This window comes from Meleagris gallopavo, chromosome 4 (assembly GCF_000146605.3).
Source record: "Meleagris gallopavo isolate NT-WF06-2002-E0010 breed Aviagen turkey brand Nicholas breeding stock chromosome 4, Turkey_5.1, whole genome shotgun sequence".
Lineage (NCBI taxonomy): Eukaryota > Metazoa > Chordata > Aves > Galliformes > Phasianidae > Meleagris > Meleagris gallopavo.
This window is the reverse complement of record NC_015014.2, coordinates 32,140,715-32,147,775: the sequence shown is the minus strand read 5'-3', so window position 1 is coordinate 32,147,775 and position 7,061 is coordinate 32,140,715. Positions and strand designations below refer to the sequence as shown.

The 7,061-nt window shown below is 40.5% G+C and overlaps 1 long non-coding RNA gene across 1 annotated transcript; it reads left to right on the top strand.

The window, feature by feature from the left end:
• Positions 1-1,022: 1,022 nt before the first annotated feature.
• Positions 1,023-6,827, top strand: LOC109367544. Its single transcript, XR_004159750.1, has 3 exons — positions 1,023-1,172; positions 4,410-4,565; positions 5,650-6,827. It is a non-coding gene; the product is annotated as an uncharacterized LOC109367544 (long non-coding RNA).
• Positions 6,828-7,061: the final 234 nt, after the last annotated feature.

Genomic DNA, 7,061 nt, shown 5'->3' with positions numbered 1-7,061 from the left:
GGCAATCTACAGAATCCTTTAACACCCAGGCATTATTAATCTAAACTGTGCTGAGTGTTATTTATTAACAAATTCCTGTGATCAAGATTGGCTCAGTAATGATTCGCTTCCAATCTGGATAATTTTCAGATGAAAGGGAAAGGACAGTGACAGAATCATAACTGCAACATGATTACAAGTGCCTTCTCCCTTCCCTCCCTCATCACTATGGGTTATTAAGGGATAATTGGATATTCTTGTGGGAATGCTGAGAAGCTAAATCTTGGTACAGGTCAGTCAAATCCCCTATCTTTTCTACACAGTAAACTTGAAATTACTGTTGCTATGTGATCACTTCCAAGATGGGTCTTTTGAAAAGCCACAGCTACCAAGATGCTTCAGAAATACTGAACGTAAGCAAGAGGATTTGGGAGAATTTGCAAGAGTGGATCTCTACCCAGAACATTATCAGTGCAAGGAATATTTATCTATACACATTATCATCAGGAAAGCAAAATACATAGCAGAAATGGGTAGCAAGGAACATGTGAAATAGAAAACTCTGCCTCCGTGGCTGGTAATTAATGTCAATGTGAATTACTCAGGCAGTAAGTTGTCCTAATGGGTTAATATGATTCCTCTTAGCAATCTTTACCAAACATATAAGTTACTCAAAATACTGAGCCAATGCTGCAAAGATCTAGGTGACTTTTTGAGGTCTTTGTCAACACTTTTATTTGCAAATTGATTTTTAATCAAACAATGTTGTATTTGTAGAATGTCGAATGTTAAAGCAATTCCTATTGTTTGTGGTTGTAATGGTTATAGCTACAAATATTTACTTCAGTGCTAAAACGTTACTTCCTGCTTATCCATTGTAGTTAACAGAAAATACACTAGGATTTTACAAATTTGAACTGATAGTAACAGGACAAATTTTGTTGCTTATTCTCATGTTTTATCATTTCATATTACAGGTTTTGTGCAGACTCTTCCAGATTTTACTAACATGGATGGTTTTTTTCCTCCTTTCAGATCTTTATACCTCAGTGAGTTGAGCTGCATGCCAGTCTTCCTGAATTTGGGAACTGCTTAGTAATGAAGACAAGTATTCTGCGTAATGAATAATAAGTAGAAATCACAGTTGCATCAAATAAAATCATCTGGAGAAGAGCATCTAGCGAGAACAGAAGGTATATTGGGCAAGTTTCTTATCTCTAAGTCTTCTTCCTTTCATTTTTGTGCTTTATAATCATGCAAAATTGTTCCTTTGTCTAAGAACCAGCCAGGTACAGCAAAAGAAAACTTAGGATGACAACAATTCTAAACCTTGAGCTGAAATGACAACTGCGAAAGGACCAGAAGGAAAGTGTAGTTTCTACAAGAGAATCCCTGTCATGCCTGCTAATTAATGCCTCTGGCATGTGGACCCCTGTCCTTATCATACTAGGCTGAAGCGAAAGCTGTCAGCTCATTCAGGGCAAGTCATCACAAGGGTTATGAGAGTATAATATTCCCTGCAGTTCTGTCATGCTGTTTGCAATCCATGATAGTAAAGCCTGAGTGGGGAAATTACAAAAAAGTGTTGGAAAACAAGAGAACCAAAAAGCAAAATAACATAGCAGTAAGAAGTAACAAGAAACACATGAAAATGAAAACTACCTTCATATATGTCAATATTTGCCATCTCTAGCAGCATGACCTCCAGAACAAAGACGACGGGTTCCCTGCTGCCTGGTGACAGAAACAAAAACAAACACTTCCTACACCCCAAGTCTGGCCGCAGAGCTTGCAAGTAATCTCTTATTTATATATTCTGCTCAGGGGATAACCTTAGCTCCAGAGACGCCTGGCATTTCAGCAGAACAAGCCCCTCTTTGGAAGGCACACAATAGGCGAGCTGCAGGCGCGGGGCTCCCTGCTGCGTTCTGCAGGAAGGGCTGTGATTTCCCCTCTTGCTTTCTCTGCATTTGCGGGGGTATTACAGCTTATTCACACAAAACAAAAGAAGGAATACAGTGCATATGTTCCCATCTTTTTCAACCTCGCTTCAGCACATTTAGCAATTAACGTGAGACCCCATACTGGAGAGAGGACTTGTCACCTTCACTCTCCCATCAAAAAATGCATTTTCATAATAATTCCCAGCAAATTAGCCAAATCAATGACTTGGTTGTCATTAGATGAGAATGCAACACAAAATCTCATTAGTTTCTACACTGCCCCAGAGAAGTTCCAATTCTTGATGGGAATGCTTTTGCCCAAACCATGCATGAGGATGAGGTCTGGTGGCACTTCGTACTGACCCTATAACCCACCCCATTGTCACTCCTGTCTTTGTGCACACCTGCCTGCTCTCTCTGGGCACTCAGACACTGAAACCATCCCCGAATCTTGTGTCTCTCTTCAGAAAAAATTATCTTTCGGCTCTCTAACCTCAAATTCAGCCATATGAGCTGTAGGGATGGGTGACAAAGAGACACAGAAGAGGTTTAGCTCAAACAGATGACAGTCCCATGAGTATTCTTGCACCGAGGCGTTTCCTCCTCCAGTTCTGGGATGATGGACACCGGACGAGAGGCAGGTGTTGCCCGGGAGGGCCGTGCTCCCGGTGCGGTGGGTGCTGCACGCCCTGCTCCCTCTGCTCTCTGCCTGCCTCTGCCTGGGGATGCTGGAAAATGGATTCATTTGCAGATGTAAATAGCGGCTGTCAGAGAGGGCAAGGGATTTGCTTTACATATGAAGAGGAAGGCGGCTCTGCATGCTGTCAGGTTCATTAGGGAAGCAGGGCCCGTGTAGCTGGGCCATTTGGTAATGATCTACCCACTCCATCCTTCCTTTGTTTCCTTAACAACCCTCTGCTCAGGCCAGATCCCTTGGGCTTTGGTATTTTCCCTTCATAAAAACCCTGTAGCCTCGATCAGTTTTTGAGTTAAGAAATCCAATATACACAGAAAGAATCCATATAACATGAGATATATTTATTTTTACTGAGGAGTAAACTGAGATGGCTGCCAAGCCACTTTTATGCACGGAAAAGAAAAGGCAACCGATAGCCGAGCACACACCACGGTCACTGCCCACCACAGGTTCCAACGGCAGCAACACACTGAAGATTTGTGCTGCTTTTTATTGTCTGGCACACCATTCAGCCAAAGCAAGGTAAAAGGTATGGAATTAGATCCCTTTCTCTCTCCCCTCTCCTGGGCCCAAACTCTCTGGAAAAGAGTGTTTCAGCTAGGAGATGAGAGAACCTAAGAAACATCGTTTTGCAGCTTAAATAGGTCTTTGATTGCTGCTACTGAAAGAAGAAACCCCCTGCTCTCATCTCACCTTGCACATCCTTTTCCGTCACCAACTGTGCATCAGCTGTTGCACTTGCATGGCAAACTGGATCAGCTCTCAGCTCCAGCAAAAGATAAATTCTGCAGAACAATAGTGGATTTCAGTAGGACCAGTGGGTTGATTGCATTCCTTGCACAACCGTGTGATCAAGCACTAAATATTCAGCGCAAACATGCAGGTGAAGTTAGGAGAGCACAGATGGAAAAGAACTGAGAGTCTGCAGTCTGCTTCGGATGGCTGCATCCTCAGACAGACAAAACTACATTAACTTGGCAGGAGCTCATATTGTGTTATACATCTTGGGCCCCATGGATGCCATGGGCCAGAAGAAACGCGATACAGAACACACCTGGGAATTTCACCATGTAACTCTGAAGCCAAGCCCACAGTTTTCTAAAAACCAATATTTATTAATATATATGCATATATATATATATCAGATTTATTACTGCTAGCACTATGGATCACTGGGTTCCTGCAGACTTGTCTTGTAGTTGAAATCAAACTTTGATTTGAGCTTTTTGCATCCTTTACTTTCAGTAGTAGGTTCATTAGGAGTAATATTCATCCCTCATCCCAGTGCCTTGTATGTCCTTCTAGAGGAGAGTGGGAACACTCATTTCTTATTGATGTAGTCCTTTTTGTCCTTTATTTTCTGCTATGTTCAGTAGTGGCAGGAGTCATATTAAGTGAGCATCAAGTATTCTTTAAAACGTTTATGTTGCCTAAAATGAGAATTCTCAAATAATATCCATTGCCCAAAGCATGCCCAAAGAACTTGGGAGATGGTTTAGATTCCTAATTCGTATCCAAATTAAAATACAATATATTGAAGAAGGAAGCAGTAGCATGAAATAAAATGAAATTCCATTCAATTTCCTACAGACTGCAGTCCATGCTGGCCATCCTGTTTTCCAATTTCAGTGTCTCCTTTGAAGTTAATTGTTTGCTAGTGAAAGCCACTGAATAGCAAACCTAATTTAACTCAAGGATAGCCCTTCCTCTGTTCGTCAATTGCCTGTGAACAACTCCCGCGGCCCAAGAATCTCAAGGTCTCACACTTCCCTGCCATGCATCTCTTATAGGATCTCCTCCCACGGTTCTGTGATGGGACTCTCCTAAGAGTGGCTTCAGGCTGCCCTGGGGCACCTGACCTTTGTGACTTGAAGTGGCATCTTTTGGTGAATTCCAGGGGTTTCACTTTTTAAAGAGAAGGAGCAAGTGACTTTCTATTTCAGCAGGTAAGGTTTTTATAAGTTGTTTCTGAACTCTATGGGACAGACTTGGATTCCCTTTCTAAAGGGAGACGAGTGCACTCCGAACTTTTTAACAGAGGCTTAATTTTTAACAGGGATTGAACTCTTTACAGTGCGAAGGCGAGAGAGAGAATTAAGATCCTTTTTTTTCCTAGTCATGCGATAAATGCTTAAAGATAATTTTCTATTAAAATCCCTTTTCACATCTACACAAATTTGCCTTCACATGCTTCCTCGATCAGGAAGCCATGGTGTCATCACTTTGTCCAATTGGTCATGATGCACAAGTGTAACCAAACCAGGGTTTCTTACCCATAAGTTATAACATTTCATCATTTCCATTAAAAACTGTACATTCACTTGTAAATACCACATTCAGGTATAAATATTAATACATAGGAGAATGTAAATTTACAAGTCATAAAAACAATATCACTCATGTAAGAGCTCAGGCAAGAATAATTAAAATACATGCAAAACAGTCAAAGAAGTTGGAGATTACTATATTGATGAGTTTATTTTCTTTGTTATTCCTTGAGTTGTGGCTTTGAGCTAATAAAGTCTTCCCTCAATCAAGAAAGAAAAAATTACATTTTCTAGGAGAAAAATATATTACATCCTAAAAAATTCTAATTCTTTGAGTCCCATAAATGGATTTTATATAGACTCAAATATGTTTTAATACATAACGGTATAAAAAATATTTTCTTGCCTCCCACAGACAACTTGGCAAAAGCAAATAAAAAACAAAAGCAAACACGCAAACAAAACAAAGCAAACCTAAGTGGAACAGCTGTTCTCTGAAGATTGCTAATAGCCTGGATAGTACTATTGCTTTTGTGAGGGGAGACAGGAAATAAAAAGGCCAGAACTGTGAAAGGAGTACAAAATAAATGGAAATCATAGCAGTTCAAAGTTTAATTTAATTTTCCTTTAGTTTATCCTGGAAATGGTAAGACTTTCATATCACAATAGAATTTTGTCCAGGTCTTGAATGTAGCTAAAACAAATGATTATTTTTTTTCTTAATTCAATGACTTTTCTCTCTCTTGCCCTTCTGTTCTTCTAGTGCTTGGTATTCAGCATGCTCCATTGCCACGAGGAAATGCAGAAGCAGGAAATAAGGGAAACTTAATTAAATTGCAAATCTCCGTAGAAATCTTTGTGATCTACTTTTGCGAGTGAGAAGTCTTTCAAGATTATGCCAATCAGCTTTTGGATCCATATCTGAAATAGCTACTGCCATTTTCTTTCATTTTACCATTTCCTACTGTGTATCTCGGCCACTTTCCATTCTGCTGGCCATAGCACAAAAATGCTCCTCACTTCAAGAGTGAGGAGGAAGCCATTGGCACTGGGGAGGCTGGCAGACTCCATGAAAAACACTGATTTGATAGTTTACTGCTGTAAAGCTATGCAAATCTGTCTCTGAGACATTCCAGAATCAATATGCATTGATAATCTCTAAAATCCAAAACCAATCAGGTTTAATCGTGACATGCCTTATTAGGCACACATTTCTTTTTTAGTGCAATGTGAATATGCCTGAGGAAAATTAAGATGCAGTTAACTGCTTCTGTGGAACATCCCAAGGCAGTGCACTACATCCCTGTCAAATCCATGCAGTTCATATGAGGAATTCCAGTATAATCTCAGACAAATAGACATCTTGTGCACCTTCCTCTGCCTGGTACTTCTGAGTAAAACCAGCATGCGGGTCTCTGGATCATGCTGCAACCAGGCCAAACCATGCTGCAACTTGGCCAGACCCTCAAAAGGAACCAAGATTTCAGCAGGAATTAAGTCTGTCTGCTCTGCTTGAATAAAGCCTTTGCTCCTTTCACAGCAGTTTAGAGGCTGCCTGGGAGTAGAGGTGTGCTTTTCAAAAGAAAATAGCTTTAAATACACTCCCTGTTAACTAGAAGGTAATCCTACACAAATAATAAAGACTTGGCTGTGAAAATGTTTTTGCCCCTGCTTGTAACTCTCCTGACAGAAAAAAAAAAAAAACTTGATGCAAGACTAAGCCTGCAGTACCTGCACCTGCACTTGTAGAAAGTGCGATCCTGTTCCAGTGAAAGTCAGTGGGAATTCTGCTCTCACCTCCAATAAGGTCACTCTTTCTGCCTGTGAGCAGTCAGACTAGTGAAAGGGACTGTGTGCAAATCAGTTACTCCATGAATGCAAATGTTTATAGGGGGTTGTGTCCATGTTTTTAATTATCTCCTAAATTAAAGATTAATTATTTCCAAGTGTCAATTGTATTATCTTGCTAATTTGTCCGTTATGCTGGATGGGCACATGCTGACGTTAACACCACTCATTTTTAAAATGGCTTAACTGGGCAAAATGCTGAGTGTCCTTTGCAGATTAAATTCTTTGGAAAGAGCAAATTGTGTAGCAGTCAGCTTGGAGTTTCTAGCACAGAGCTGTGACGGTGGAGCTGCAAGAGCAATCTCTTGCTATGAAATCCAGAGCCAG